Genomic DNA, 16933 nt, shown 5'->3' on the forward strand with positions numbered 1-16933 from the left:
GCAAAGCCGTCGACTTTAATTTAGACCTCACTTCGCTCAGTCAAATATTTCTGTTTTGTAGGATTTGGTAAAGGTGAGGAGGGGTTTTATGTAGATTTATGTCTGATGTTAAGGAGATGGAATTCGGAGAAAAGTTGTTCTAAAGGGTATCGCAAGGGTTTATTTAGAATTATTTTTATTAGGGTTTTCTGAGTGACAGAAAGAGGCCGCTGGGACTCCAACGCCAGCACACCGTACTGAAGCAATGACTGCACGTAGCAAAAGTAAAAAAAACTAACGACAAAGTTGAATAGCTACTTTTAATCCCTGGAGAGATAAAGTAGATACTTCAGGTCCCTGTATCGTATATTGTGATCCAGAGTTCTATGCGTTTGGGTAGTTGGTGGAGGAAAATCAATGAATAAAATACAGTAATATTCCAAATAGCTGGGATTATTCATAATTAATATGGTTCATATAATATAGGAATAAAATGAAGGAAGAAGGGTTACCAAAATTGGTACTCAATTACATCCCAGAAGGCTAGAGAGACTGAGGACGACCAGGGACAAGATGGATGGGTATTATGAGGTTCGGAACAGGCAGAGATGCCTAAACCCTACAATGAAGAAGAAGAAGAAGAAGAAGAAGAAGAGAAGAAGAAGAAGAGGAAGAAGAATAAGAATAAGAAATAAAGAAGAAAAATAAGAAATAAAGAAGAAGAAGAAGGAGAAGTAGAAGAAAAAGAAGAAGAAGAAGAAGATGGGTCATATTTGTATAGTGGTGAGCATGTGAAGGACATGTTAACCGCTAGGGAGGAAAGGAGTTTATTCATATGCGATAAAAAAGTGTTTCGTGCTTGTTAATATTTGTTCAAGCTCGAATCAAAAAGTGTCATCTACAGCAATTGAGATCATCAAAAGCCTAAAAAAGGCGTTTGTTTGGTCTGTTTATCAGACGTGAAAAACCGTCAATATTAATTACAGAGCCTTGTCATTGTCAAAGCGTACAATATGTGTTTCTCCATTCAATAATTAACTAGCCTGTCGTTTTCAAGCGTCAATCTGAATTAATTTTTAAATCACACGTGACAATTGCAAAATTGAGGAAGAATACGTGGTGCTTGATATATAGTCAATGGGGAATAATTCGGCTAATAATTTATTGATGATATTTTTGAGACAGAATTACTCAAAAATTCTGTTTAAATCATTACAGATAACAAATTTATACCTATCTGGTAATAATTTGAAATTCAATGCTCTCCTTCCTATTTTTTCTATGGAATATATTCTAATATATAAATAGTATTATACTATATTGAATCAGTTTTCTATGAATTAAAATATCTATAAATCAATAATTGAATGTTCTTATGTTCTTCTCCTTTCTTCATCTATAAATCTTCCTAGCTCTTATAAATCACTGATAGTATTCATTTTCTTCGTTTTCAACATAATGTAATTCTTATTTTCTTCTCCGCTCAGACACTGCTTTTTCTATTTTTTTCACTTTTTCTGGTATCTTTTAATGTTTCATTTTATTTTTCCTTTTATTCTACTCAATTCTCAAACGTTTTACCTTTTATAAATTTTTCTATATAATATATTTTCTCCTCCGTCTTTGTCGTCTTTCGTTTTGTTCTTCTCTCTATCCTCCTCCTTTTCTATCTTCTTCTAATCTCACTCCTCCTCCACATCTTCTTCGTTCTTATCCTTCACCATTACTTTCTTCTTCACCATTTTCTTTTTCTCTTTCTCTTTCTCTTCCTACCCATCCACCATTCACTTTATTCTTTATTAATTCATTGACTATAAGTGCATCACCATTATTTCACCTTATCGCTAAAGCCGCGTTTACATTGGTGAATGTTCAAGTTTTCTTGAAGCAAGTTCACTTGAGCTAAGTGATCTATAAGAATAAACAAATGGAGACAGTTTCACTTGAACAAGAGAAAATTTACTTGAAAAATGGTTTACACACAAGTCAAGTTGATTCAAGTTTCTGTTAGTTACTTGATTCAAGAAAAAACTCGACCCATGTAAGCCTCACTTATTATTCTCGTTGAGTTCAGCCAGTATTCGCCAGAATAGCCAGCCTTTTTTCAATTATCTTGTTTTTCTCAATGTTGTCTTGTTTTATTGTTCTCCTCTGTTCGCATTGGAATTCGAGTCTCAAAGATCTGCGCCATTTGAGGTTCACGTTATAATGGCAGTGAAGAAAGATACGAGAACAACGTTGCCGATCCTCTGTCTTGTCAATGGCTTCTATAGATGGTAGCTGATACAGGTTTATTAATGTAATATGAACTGTTCATTCTCGTTTAAAAGGGGTTAAAGAAATGAGACGGGGCCGCCGAAAACAATGGATGGACAGGCAGAAGTTCTAAGACCCTTCAGTGATCACCTATTGTTATTGAATTTTGACATTTTCGTGGTCTATTGTTAGATTTACCACTCCGAGCAAAATATTGCTGGACCAGTGTGGTTACATGAAGGCACTTTCAGCTGTAAACCAGTGGTAGCATACAGTGATTGGATGAACACACATTACTATCGATGACAAGTACAAATTTAGTGAAACGTACATGGTGTGTAAAGCCCACATCGATTTTTGGACGTACATTTGTTAGCCGTCCTTATAAATTCTATGAGATCGAATGGGACTTGACAAACATATGATACACATCATATATTTGCCAACTTGTGTTCAATCTAATAGGATTTGTAAGGACGCCAAAAAATCGTACGTTCAATAAGTATCGAATTGTATGTAACTCAATTTAGTCTGTATACAGCTTGTGAGCAAGTTGAGCTTCATCAAATGAACCATTGGGAATAATACAGTAATTACAAGTACTTGATCACTGATTTACATCCAATAATTGCAGAGAATACAAGTAGGTAACAGATGTATAGTGCAAAGTTGGTGCTACCAGCTACCAGCTAGAATTGCCTTCAAGAAAGCACACTGGGCCACTAATGAGAGTAGTGAAGCGGAATCAGAGGACAATTAAGTATGCTAGTCGAGAGTTTGAGGATGTACCTTTTTGGAACAATAGCCCAGTGTACAGGTAGCGCGGCCCCGTCTCCTTTCTTTTACCCAGATAAAATTAATTATTGGTTCTACATTGTTAAAAGATGATCTGGCAACAGAGCAAATCAAGAAAGAGCAACGCTATCCGCATTGTTCAATGATGTTCAATGATTAGCAATACCATTGCTAATCAAACACTGCCATTATAACGTGGAACTCACTATAGTAGTGTTCTTCTTTCTCTGTTTTCGGCTTCGCTCTTCAGCTCCTATTCCCCCTTCTCCTCCTCAACTTCCTCCTCTTCCTCTCATTCCTCTCACTCATATCAATTTGTAGTTTTACCTATTGTTGTATGAATGCTTTTGAAACTCGCGCCTAGATTTGTAGGTCATGTAGAAATATAATGAATCACTACAATATTCACAATCAGCTATTTTATCTTATTCAATTGTTTAATCAATAAGCATTAATAATTTTATCATTACAATAAATATTTTCATGTTGCAGTAATATATTTGAGATAGAATTGACCATTATAATGAACAAGTACCATTAATTAATATTAGTTCGTCATGAATAATGGCTTAAGATGGCTTTTCACTTTAAACTCCATTCATCCAATTGCAGATAGTCACGAGGTGAGGTGTGGCATCACGTTTAACTGCTGTTACAAAGAGATAATGGAAAATGCAACAAGGTATGATAAGAAAACTGATTTCTATCAAGCTTTACTGCATGTTTTTTTAATTTTTTTTTTTTGCATGTTCGATAAGAATTAGTCTTTGTAATACAGGAACTGTAAGTGAAAAGATTCCGATATTCGACGACTTAATTAATAATAATAAATTATAGTTTAATATTAATGATGAATAAATGTATTTCCTTTGAAACACAAACAAGCGATCAAATTTATAAGATGTACGTAATATTTGTAATACAGTACATAATTTATTGCAGATATAAAGAAAACTTGCTTGTTTCGGAGATTAACTCACTCAACTTAGGGAAACCTATAGCATAGAGAAACAATAGCTTAATAGCTTACGCTATTGTTTCTCTATGCTTATAGTCAGCTCCACACTATAATAGCAGTGTTTGATTGGCGATGGTATTGCTATCCTTGTCTTTCATTCAAAAAAGCAAATAGCGATATCTCTTTCTCGCTCTGTTCCGATGCCAGATCGTTTAACAATGTCGAATTAATAATTAATTAACAAAATATTTCATCTTAATTATGAAATTATTGAAAAATATAATTTCTTGCTTAATAAAATATATCATTGATTATTTTAAATGAGAATGAACAGTTCATATTTCATCAATAAATCTGTATCAGCTACCGTCGACATTAACAAGACTGAGGATCGGCAACGTTGTTCTGCTATCTTTCTTCCTTGCCATTATAATGTGGACCTCACTATAGTTGATTGAGTATCAGCCTGTAACGAAAACTTAATGTCATGAGACTTCTCGAACTAAACGGCTCAACTTCCACTTGTCTCAGTGTCTCAAGAAATGGTCGAAATAGGCACTTGATCAACTGAGATCTCGACGTACTGAGACCCTCCCTTCCGGTTGGTGGGGTGATTCAAATAATGATCCTTCCTGATAGCCATATACAAAAAAAAACTATACTCTGTGGGGATTGAGTTGTGCAGAGCACATTGAGAAAGTACAGCTTCATTATTTCAAGAGATGCTTCTCTTGAATAATAGAGTTCCAAATTGGGCAGTAAGCTTGGACACTGGTAGAAGAAAAGTAGCAAACTTCATATTCTTCAAAAGCTTAGAGCTTCTCTTGAAAATATTAGCCATGCCAGATCATAGATACCCAAAAATATGTTTGAAAAGGTTAATTATCTTGTCTGGTAACCAGCTTTATGAAAGCAGAAACGCGTTAAACTGGGTAAGACTATGCAAAGTCAATTTTCTATGACTTCAGTCACAATTGATTGGGATCATTGTGAGAATCTGTTAACATAAAAGTGGGAAATAGCTCTTGAGCACAGTACAGCACTCTATGCTGCAGATATACAGCAAGCAATTAATTCAACTTCAAGTCCTTTTTATAAGATAATTGATTAATTCAAACTTTGTTTTGGGCGAACAGCATAGCTTAAAAATCGGTGTTTTCAGGGGTGAGATGCATAAATCAGCTACGTTTGGCAACTGTAAGCGGGTTTTATCTGTATTTTATGGAAAAAGGAGTTTACATAGCTTGTGACAGGCACTATCCAATCTGCAATATGCGCGAGGAGGAATTACCAGCTCATTTTCTAGAAAGGTGCCCTATGTATTCTGATTTGAGGTAACAGTTCTTTCAGAGTATACGAATAATATTGTTGAACACGACGATAGAGTAATGGTTCTCCTTTCAAATGTTTCCTTGAATAAAATTAGAGACATTTACAAATTCATGGTGAACGCTTTGAGATTGCGTAACTATATTTTAGAAGCAACAGGCTAAGGTATTTAGGGAGATCACAGGATTAACAGGGAAATTATTTTTACAGTATTCACCTTCTTTTATGGTTGCATGTGTTGAAATATTGTGGGAACTGACTCCACCTAAGGGTCCTTATTGTGTATAATTTTGATAAAGGAACGGACTCACCGGCTTTTAGATTTTTGTCCTTGGATGGATAAGTTATGCCTCAGTCGGTAGAGCAGGTAGGCTACTTTAGGTTTTTTTCTTCAGTTTATCAGCACGCTCGCAATAATACACGTTATTCAATTTTTTTCACTACCGAACAAATTTTCGTTATGGTCACACTTCACCATATAGTTTGTCAAGATCTCAGTTCACCGAGAGCCTATATTTCTTGAGAAATATTCTTGAGACCATTTCTTGAGATACTGAGAAAAGTGGGAAGTTGACCCGTAGAAGGTGAGCGTGCTCTAGGTCGGTGGAGCGGCGCGGCGCGCAGGAGAGCGGAAAATGCACTGTGAGCGCGGCGCGGCGCGCAGGAAAGCGGAAAATGCACTGTGAGCGCGGCGCGGCGCGCAGGAGAGCAGAAAATGCACTGTGAGCGCGGCGTGGCGCTGTTTTCGACTAGTTAGTCGTGACGTAGACTTGTCAATAATGCGATTTGAATTAAGACATAGTTGTTAAATTTTGAGTTCTAATTGAAGTCAGTTCTAATTTGAGGTTGTGATAAAGTGTTAGATGTAAGTGATGGATTACTCAGATGAAGAAATGCTATTTTTGGCAGTTGTGGATGAAGCGGTTTAGTTAAGTTTTCGCCATATAACACTACAGAATCAAGCAAAGCTTGGTAGTATATGACACGTCAAAAGTATTGAGTACAGTACTGAAAAAAAGTAATCATAAAGGAGAGAAAAAAAAGAAGAAAATCAGAACATACAAAAAAGAGGAAATGTTGGTACATCCCATTAACTTACCGTAATCGTAGGTAAATGATTAGAATGTGAACTGGAAGACGACAGAACAGGAGGTTTATTAAAGCAGAGATCAGAAACTGCCAAGCCCTCACGAAGTTACCCGAGCGCGGAAAATTTCCGATCCGACCTCCGTGCACTAGACCTAGCTCCGCAGTGCAGGCTGGATGCTTGTCTGACTCGGACTAGGCGCTGAGACAGCTAATAATAGCAGCGTTGGTGAGAATGCAAGCCGCCGCAGTAACATCTTCCACCCAGCAATGGTCGGCGTAGTTCCGCCTAGCGGACAGACGAAAGATCAATCCAGTTGGTTATTTGATCCCTCCAGCCAGGCTCAGCCAAGCAGCCGAGACAATAGAACAATGGAGTGGCGGTCTTATTCGCATTCATCAGCAGTTTTCTTTCTCACGATTATTTTGATTTTTGTGTTACCTATAATCAATAATAACTCCAGTCACCAGTAAAAAGTTTCCAGAAACGTGGTGTACTACCAAATTAATGACTTTTCATGATCATTTTTAATTATTTAAAAACATTGTTGACATTCTGAGCCTTCAGGCTAAACTTGGGGTCGCTGAGAACGAATCTGCAATCTGAGTTTCTCTATCACGAAAAATAACGAAAAAACCCAGCTGTTGATCTTCCGGCAACCGTTAATAGTCATCCTGCAATGCGGCCGAAACACTTCCAAGCCAGACACCCATCTCAAATGACAACAACGCCAAGCTGTGAGAAACCATCCTGCACTGCGGCGCTAGGTTAGGAGAACCAGAGACTTAGAGGTAAGTCCAGAGACTTTGAAATCCGCGTCGCACCGCGCTCCCTACCTAGTACACAGAGGTGCACTTGATCACATGTGTTGGGTTTTCCAGGTCGGAAATTCTCCGCGCCGCGTCGCGCCGCTCCACCGACCTAGTGCACGCTCTACTTAAGTTCGTCAAGTTTTCGTTGCAGGCTGGTACACAGTCAGCTACACCGTTACACACAAGTTAGGGATTAATGACAATGGGTTAGGGAGAAGTTAATTGAAAGTTAAAATTTGATTTAGATGTTGGGTTTTCACTTTTAAAAGGCAATAACCTGATATTATTCTATGATTTAATAATAGAGTAAAAATATTTGATCTATCATATAATAAGAGAGAGTAGGGTTGTGTTTGTTCTTATGTTCGCATCATAACGTGTCAACTTGTTGATTGCATACCGGAAAAACAGGAATGGATCAGATCTCCAAATTTTGCACATAATTCTAAAAATATTAACTTATGCATTTCAAAGCCCAAATTTCAATTTTCCTTCTAGATTTTTCTGAATTAATGTTCAAATTTCATTCATGGGACATGAAATTTCTTACAGGATACATTGTGCTATGTTAATATAGAACTAAAATCTAGAGATATTTTCTCTTCAGAACAGATGGTTAAAATTGGTAACTAAATAAATAACCAGTCCAATTTTGTCTGGTTGGCATTAAGTTGCGGAAGGTTTCTTAACATGGTTTGAGCTCTTTATTAGGTAAGCACCAAGTTGAAGAACTTATCTATACTATAATAAAAGAAAGAACTGGCTCATACACGTACGGGATAGAAAAATTACGTTTGACGCATCATCACGTCTAAACTACTGGACTGATTAACATGGAATTTTGCATATAGATTCTCAATTAACCGAGGATGGGTCTAGGCCTATTTCAAACTCTTCAAGATCTCATTCGGGTCAAGTTTTCAGTTAGTCAAGTTTTAAAATAGACTCTTGCAAAGCACGGGTTACCTGCTAGTATATGTATAATCAATCAATCAAATACTGATACTGTATCCACTAGACTTTCTGAAAGCAACAGGAAGCTTGACGAACTGAAAACTGGACGTACTGACGTTGCCCATCCGGGCTGATTCTTTATCAACTGAGATATTGATGAAGCTCTCCCATTTTCAATCATTTCCATTAGGACACATGCAAAAGTGTTGGTTTCTATTTGAGTTGTGATAGTCGAAAAAAAGGAGGAAGCCGTTTCTCCAGGATCTGCTTCACAGGATAAGTGAGATCTGAGTACTTTCCTGCTATACAGCGGAAGTAATGCCGCTTTCATTCATATTATGTTTCCTTGCGTGTGTGTGTGTATGTATGTGTGGAGCATCGAGCATGCATAGAATATTATTACACACTCTCAGGTCGAACACTCTCAGATCTTCTATTGGGAACTTGGGGACTTTCTGCTCTCTCTTTCCCTCACATACACACACAAACATTCGCACACGTTTTCACATGACTCTTCCTGCCTTTGAATCTGCCTATTCAATTTGGAAATAAGCCTTAGTCCAATATACAGAGTGTTTCTAAATGAATTGCCCAATTTGAAATAGACTTATTTATTATAATCAAGACTATTTTTATCTTATTGTTAGATAATTTGAAGTTTGTTTCATGTTTTTGTAAAGTTTCATCATCAACCTATAGTGCAATCGAATCTTCATATTATAAACTTTATACTATGTTCTGAATTTCGTGAGAATCTTTAGAGCCGTTTTCGAGATCCGGTGGAATACAAACATATAAACATCTAAACATATAAACAGAAATTGCTCGTTTAATAGTATAGGATAATCCACTCGACAGCTGATTTATGATGAATAATTCTATAGTCTGATTTTTACTTTCCTTGCCCTATTACCATAGGTAAGGAAAGTGTTGCTTTCCGAAAAAAATTAAGGTACCCCAATTTCTAAATTTTTATACGTTTCAAGGTCCCCTGAGTCCAAAAAACTGGTTTTTGGATATTGGTGTGTGTGTGTGTGTGTGTGTGTGTGTGTGTGTGTGTGTGTGTGTGTGTGTGTGTGTATGAGTGTATGTGCGTCTGTGTACACGATATCTCATCTCCCAATTAACGGAATGACTTGAAATTTGGAACTTAAGGTCCTTTCACTATAAGGATCCGACACGAACAATTTCGATCAAATGCAATTCAAGATGGCGGCTAAAATGGCTAGAATGTTGTCGAAAACAGGGTTTTTCGTGATTTTCTCGGAAACGGCTCCAACGATTTTGATCAAATTCATACCTAAAATAGTCATCGATAAGCTCTATCAACTGCCACAAGTCCCATATCTGTAAAAATTTCAGGAGCTTCGCCCCATCAATGCAGATAGATTCCCAATTATCAGGCTTCAGATACAATTGAAACGAAAAAAATCAAGTGGAGTAGTGGAGAAGTGGAGTAGATTGAGCATGAAAATCTCTACAATTAATGTTCAGTAACATTTTCACCTAAAATTGAAAATAAGCTTTAAATTCGAGAAAATGTGATTATTCAATTGCAAATTATTGTGTATTCTATTAAATCATTCACTATGAAGAGATAGATATCAGACCTCATTTGTGTCTCCAGCGTTATTGCCCTGTCACCAGCTGGCTCAAATCTTTGAATAGTGGACTTAAGATGCGCGGGAACACTAGCGTCAGGTGATCAAATTTCATAACAGCAAGGAAAGTTGTGTGAGTGCGCCACACCAGATTTTTACTCTAATATTGGCGTATGAATGAGGCTTCTTTTTTCCTTTTATATTATCCTTGAAATGCAAAATTTCCAAAAACCTTGTGTATACGTCGACGCGCAATTTAAAAAGGAACATACATACCTGTCGAATTTCATGAAAATCTATTACCGCGTTTCGCCGTAAATGCGCAACATAATGATAAACATATTATGTATTATGTATTATAATATTACATATTATATATTATGCCAAACCAACGACTTGAATCTTAGACCTCACTTCGCTCGGTCAGTTAAAGTTGAATGTGAATCTTACTAGAAAAGACGACGGAGAGAAAAGAGAACAAAGGAAATGATAAGGAAAAGGCAGAAGGCGAATATGGAGTCAAAAGGAAATGCAATCACTGACCCCTGACCGACTTCTACGGTCACCATTCCTTGTAGCAGAGCATGAATGCTTCACATCAGACCTATGCTGACAGTTTACTAGTGAATATCACTTTACAGCTTTTTGCGGTTCTCCGGATTCACGCTCCTATATATCCACATCATCATCATCATCATCATTTCCTCAAGAAGCAGCGATGAGCACAAATACCTCTTTGACTGAACAGCTATGACCGTTCGAATTCTAGCGTTGAGAGTAAAAGAGTAAGAAGATAGAGAGATATTTGGTATTAATTAATACACTAGTAGTTCTGCGAACAGTAGACCTCACGCAGTATTCTCATCCACAAGTACCTGATTGAAACTATGGACCTTATGGAAATACATCAATAGACTGGCTTCTCCACACATCTTTGTAATCACTTGTAAGCTGATTTATGATGAATTATTCTATAGTCTGATTTTCACTCTAATATTGGCCTATGAAGGAGGCTCCTTTTTCCTTTTATATTATCCTTGAAATGCAAAATTTCCAAAAACCTTGGATATACTTCGACGCGCAATTAAAAAAGGAACATACCTGTCAAATTTCATGGAAATCTATTACCGCATTTCGCCGTAAATGCGCAACATATAAACATTTAAACATTCAAACATTTAAACATTAAGAGAAATGCCAAACCGTCGACTTGAATCTTAGACCTCACTTCGCTCGGTCAATTAACATATGGTATTGGAAAATATTAATTAACACAAGATATTGGAGCAAGTGTCTCAATTCACACATCTGTTTTGTAAAATTAGCTATAAAAATGAATTGGATGTGGAAAAAAAATAGGAAGGTTCCAAAAGATTCGTGCAAGTATCAGTAGGAGGAAGAAAGCTACCACAAGCACGATAATGAAATTTTATAAGGCAATGGCAGCTCCACTTCTACTCCATGGTAGTGAATCGTAGGTAACATCAAAACCACTTGAGAGTAAAGTGCAGGCAGCTGAGATGAGATTTCTTCGCAGAACCATAGAGAAACAATAGCATAAGTGGATATCCCATGGTATAGGGCGTTTATGTCGCACCTTATACTGTTATCTCAAGCCGATAGTCCATGTAGTTCTTCCCCGTGAAGCTTTATGACGCTGGTAGTCTCTCATATTGTGCCGTTCATACACTCTTACCCGGTCAAAACAGTAAAAATCAACAATAATCAACAGTAATCGGCTTGGGATAACAGTAAAAGTTGCGACATAAAAACCCTATATCATGGGATATCTACTTACGCTATTGTTTCTCTATGGCAGAGGGCTGTGACAGAAATCACATCAGGAATGAGGATATACGGAAGGAGCTAATTATCTTCTGCCTGAATGAGAGAGTTGCATCGTATCGTCAGCAATTGAAAGGGCTCGTGGGACGAATGTCAACTGATAGGCTTCCACTGAGAATTTTCAGGTATAAATCGGTAGGCAAAAGTGACAAAAGATGGCAATGATTATTACTTATTATAAAATGAAAAAAAGTAGATTATAGTGGTGCTTATGATGACTGTGATGTTATTAGATCAGATTATATTGATGTTATTTATTTATACATTTATTATTTTTATTCTAATTACAATCTGAATGTGAATCGGAACAGGCAATGGCCTAATCTCCGGCTGAAAGAAGAAGAAGAAAAAAGAAGAAGAAGAAGATTAATATATCTTACATTGCCAGCTCTGGCAAGACCTATGGCGAACACTTGTAATAATAAACAAAATCATAACACTTCTATGATAAAAAATTATTTACAATAATAGTACATTATGGAACATATTTGGGGAAATTCATGCTGAAAATGAAAATGAAAATGAAGAATTATAAATAGAGAAATCTAATAAACCACAAGGTTTTCTTCTTATTTCTCATACTTTTCTATTTAGTTTTTACTTTCCTTGCCCTATTACCATAGGTAAGGAAAGTCCATTGCTTTCCGAAAAAAAATTAAGGTACCCCAATTTCTAAATTTCTATGTGTTTCAAGATCCCCTGAGTCCAAAAAAGTGGTTTATGGGTATTGGTCTGTATGTGTGTGTGTGTGTGTGTGTGTGTGTATGAGTGTATGTGCGTCTGTGTACACGATATCTCATCTCCCAATTAACGGAATGACTTGAAATTTGGAACTTAAGGTCCTTACACTATAAGGATCCGACACGAACAATTTCAATCAAATGCAATTCAAGACGGCGGCTAAAATGGCGAAAATGTTGTCAAAAACAGGGTTTTTCGCGATTTTCTCGAAAATGGCTCCAACGATTTTGATCAAATTCATACCGAAAATATTCATTGATAAGCTATATCAACTGCCACAAGTCCCATATCTGTAAAAATTTCAGGAGCTCCACCCCATCTATGCAAAGTTTGATTTTAGATTTCCAATTATCAGGTCTCAGATATAATTTAAACGAAAAATTGAGCGTGAAAAATTTGAGTGGAAAAGATTGAGCATGAAAATCTCTACAATTAATGTTCAGTAACATTTTCACCTAAAATTGAAAATAAGCTTTAAATTCGAGAAAATGTGATTATTCAATTGCAAATAAAATTATTGTTGATTCTATTAAATCATTCACTATGAAGAGATAGCAGACCTCATGTGTGTCTCCAGCGTTATTGTCCTGTCACCAGCTGGCTCAGATCTTTGAATAGTAGAATTGAGATGCGCGTGAACACTAGCGTCAGGTGATCAATTTTCATAACGGCAAGAAAGTTGTGTGAGTGCGCCACACCAGATTTTTTCATTTGTTGGTTGGATTGTTTCAAGTCGAACATGTTCATTTACAAAACTTGAAGAAGGGGGGTCTTCTTTGGTATAAGTCCATGTTAAACTAAACTTGAATTCAAGTTTTCAAAATACATTCTTTTTATACAAAACTTGAATTATTCAAGTAAACTTATCAAATGTAATGTAAACGGCCCAATCCAGTAAAGGTCCACGTTTTAATGGCAGTGGAGAAAGATATGAGAACAGTGTTGCCTATTGTCTCTGTCTAGCCACTTCCATTTATAGATGATAGCTGATTCCGGAATATTTGATGTAATATTAACTGTTTATTCCTATTTTTATATAATCAATTGTAATATTTATTCGTCAAGAAAATATACTTTTCAATGATCAAATAATAAATTTTCATAATAATTGTGAATAATTATTTCGTCAATAAATTATATTTCTAAATTGTTGAAAAACGATCTGGCAACGCTACTGAGCTAGAAAAGGATAGCGCTCTCTGCTTTGTCAAATAATATACAAGGACAGAAACAGCAATGCTAATAAAATACTGCCATTATAACGTGGACCTCACTATAAAACCTCTTGACAGTTGTGACAGGAATCTCAAGGTTATCGATGCTCTCTGTCCGTCACTGCTACACTGCTAGTACGAGTATGTTTAGATTGGACTTTTCATCAATAGAAAAAGAGAGATTGAGAAAACAGAGTTTTATTTTCTACAAAAATACAGCCGTGTTCTTTCAATTATGGAGTAGTTGCACAATATAGCACAATTTTATCAAGAAAAGGAGAGATTATTTGAAGTAGTCTTTCAGGGGTAGAGTGAGAAAACAATTTGGGAATGAATTGGGTTGGATTGCTCTATTCATACGTAAATTATCTCTTACAATGAGAGATATTAGATCAGAATTCTTTATTCAAGTTACAATATATTCTGGCTTATATACAATAACAATTCCAGTATAGCAAATTGTTCGATGAAGTTTACTAAGTATGGTCAATTATTAATTAAATTGTAATTTGAATATCGATAGTAAAAAATTGTAATGAACTACATAAATTGGCGGTGTTTCAACAAATAATTGTCGACTCTCTTATAAAATAATCAATCTCTCTTACAATCTTATTAAAATAATATCCTTCCTATCAACTGAGTGAGAGAGATTGATTGAATAACTTTATGCATATTACAATTTACGCAGAGTATAGAATTTAATTCTACATTCTCTGCTTACATTCTAATACTTACTCTCCTAATATTAATATTATAATATTTATATTTCTATACTCTCTACTTATATGCATATAGTGTTATGTTGTAGATAAATGTTGTTGTTCCTTGCCCATGTAAGGAGAGTATTGCTTTCCAAAAAAATTAAGGTACCCAAATTTCTAAATGTATTTACGTTTCAAGGTCCCCTGAGTCCAAAAACGTGGTTTTTGGGTAATGGTCTGTATGTATGTTTGTGTACACGATATCTCATCTGTCAATTAACAGAATGACTTGAAATTTAGAGGTCCTTACACTATAAGGATCTGACACGAACAATTTCGATCGAATGCAATTCAAGATGGTGGCTGAAATGACGAAAATGATATGAAAAACAGGGGTTTTCGCGATTTTCTCAAAAACGGCTCCAACGATTTTGATAAAATTTATACCTAAAATAGTCATTGATAAGACTGCCACAAGTCTGTGAAAATTTCAGGAGCTTCGCACCATCTATGCAAAGTTTGATTTTAGATTTCCAATTATCAGGCTTCAGATACAATTTAAACGAAAAATTTTAAGTGGAAAAGTTTGAGCATGGAAATCTCTACAATTAATGCCCAGTAACATTTCCACCTAATATTCAAAATAAGCTCGAAATTCGAGAAAATGTGATTATTCAAATGCAAACTCAATGAGAGAGTCAACTGTTCCAATATACCCAGAGTGTATTCTAGGTACCTTGGTTGATTCTTTCTATTAAATCATTCCCTAGAAGAGATAGCAGAATTGATCTCGTCAGCTGATTGATTTCAAATTATAATGGAAATTTTCATAAAGGCAAGGAAAGTTGTGTGAGTGCACCACACCAGATTTTTTCAGTATTTTAATGGGTCACGAAAATATATACTAAAACATAATAAAAGTAGGTCGTCAAGCATGAAAGATTGACTTGTACAATCTTACGTGTAACTGCAAAAGCTCCCTGGGAGTGAGATTATTGACAGGAGAATGATATTAGGAATAAAGATTTTTCCAAAACTAATTTCAATAAAGATTTGAAATAAATTTTGGAGTAGGAGTGGGGACACACATGCAATAATGTTGTCATCCATCCAGTCAGTTTGTGTATAAGTGATAGGTCGACCTCATTTGCATGGGATGTTCTTTGAATAAATTTGCTGTGGCCCAATGCTGGCAAGGTCGCTCATCTTGTTCTTGTTTTTTCTGCTCTAGAGGCACCTTACAGTTGCGTTGTGGTAACTAGCTGCTCTGTCTATAGTACACAGATTTAGCTATAGTGAGGTCCAGGTTATAATGGCAGTATATTTGATAAGCGTTGGTGCTGCTAACCTTGTCTATGATTCGACAAAGCAGATAATGCTATCCTTTTCCATCTCCTCAACATTGCCAGAACATATATAAGTAGAGATCTGGGTTCAAATACTAAAGTTAGAATGTTGCGCTGCTATGTTTTTCCAGTATTGTTATATAGGGTAGAGTCATGACAAAAAACCGCTACAATAAGATTGGAGGCGTATGAGATGTTGCTGTATAGGAGGAATTTGAGGGTTTCATGGATGGATCGTGTGACTAATGTTAAAATACTTGGAAGAATGGGTAAAGAAAGAGAGCTGATGAATTGTGAAAAAGCGAGAAAGTTGCAAGTAGGCTACTTGGGGCGAATTATGAGATGCCCACATCCTACAGTGCATATTGCAAGGAAGAGTAATGGGAAGGAGAGGGGTCTGAAAAAGTTGAGAGCCTGGTTCTCCATGAATAGCTTACCGCGGAATTGTTTCGTACAGCTGTGGGAAAATATTTGATTTTAGATTATTGATGAACTGTTCAATAGTTCAATTTCAAACAAAATTAATTTGAATTTTTAATATATATAAAAAGTTTCATGGATAGGGTGAAGCTATCCACCATGGACCACCACCTCCGTAAACAAAGCCATAGTGCATTCTGTTGACGTTAGCACAGATAGGGCTCCTACACCAATAAAAACACTAGCTCATGTAGATCAGCAGAAAGCAACAAATGTGAGTTAGTGCTTTCATTGTTGTAGGTGGTGAGTAGTCCTACCTGTGATGAAAGAAACAGGAACTTGACGAACTGAAAACGCTACGTACTAAAGTTGCCTACCCGGGTCTCTGTTGATCAGCTGAGATCTTGATGGAGTGGATACACTATCTCCGTAAACAAAGCCGTAGTGTAATCGTGTGACGTCAGCACAGGTAGGGCTCCTACACCAATAAAAATTCGTTGATTTCAGCTGTTCTATATCAGCAAGTGTTTTTATTCGTGTAGGAGCACTACCTGTGCTGACGTCACACGAATGCACTACGGCTTTGTTTACGGAGGTAGTGGTGGATGTCACCAAATGATTTCGATTTGTTCATCTTATGATTTTGTTTGATGTTTAGCTTTGTGTTCTTGTTTTGTCAGCCAATCTTGAGGTGCGTACAGACGTATGCGCCACAAACACGCGCATTTCACTTTTCTACAGCTGATGATATACTTGTAATATCGGTGATCACACCATCGTCTGTTAATAAATGTTTATTTGATAAATGTTTGAAACATTTATTTGAAATTTATTTTATAACCTGACGATGGTGTGATCACCGAAACTAGTAGTTATAATTTGTATTCTTATT

At 36.2% G+C, this 16933-nt stretch overlaps 1 protein-coding gene across 2 annotated transcripts in view; it reads left to right on the forward strand.

Annotated features, from left to right (window-relative positions):
* The window catches only part of LOC111050739 (tyrosine-protein kinase CSK), an 84049-nt gene that overhangs the window by 17917 nt on the left and 49199 nt on the right, over positions 1 to 16933 (forward strand). Inside the window, exon 2 of one of the 2 annotated variants that reach the window (XM_039435398.1) lies at positions 3643 to 3712. The exons of the other annotated variant lie outside the window; for it this stretch is intronic. The gene's annotated coding sequence lies outside the window, so the exon portion shown is untranslated. The remainder of the gene's footprint in view (positions 1 to 3642; positions 3713 to 16933) is intronic. 2 annotated transcript variants of the gene reach the window in all.

Source organism: Nilaparvata lugens, chromosome 9 (genome assembly GCF_014356525.2).
Source record: "Nilaparvata lugens isolate BPH chromosome 9, ASM1435652v1, whole genome shotgun sequence".
Classification (NCBI taxonomy): Eukaryota; Metazoa; Arthropoda; class Insecta; order Hemiptera; family Delphacidae; genus Nilaparvata; species Nilaparvata lugens.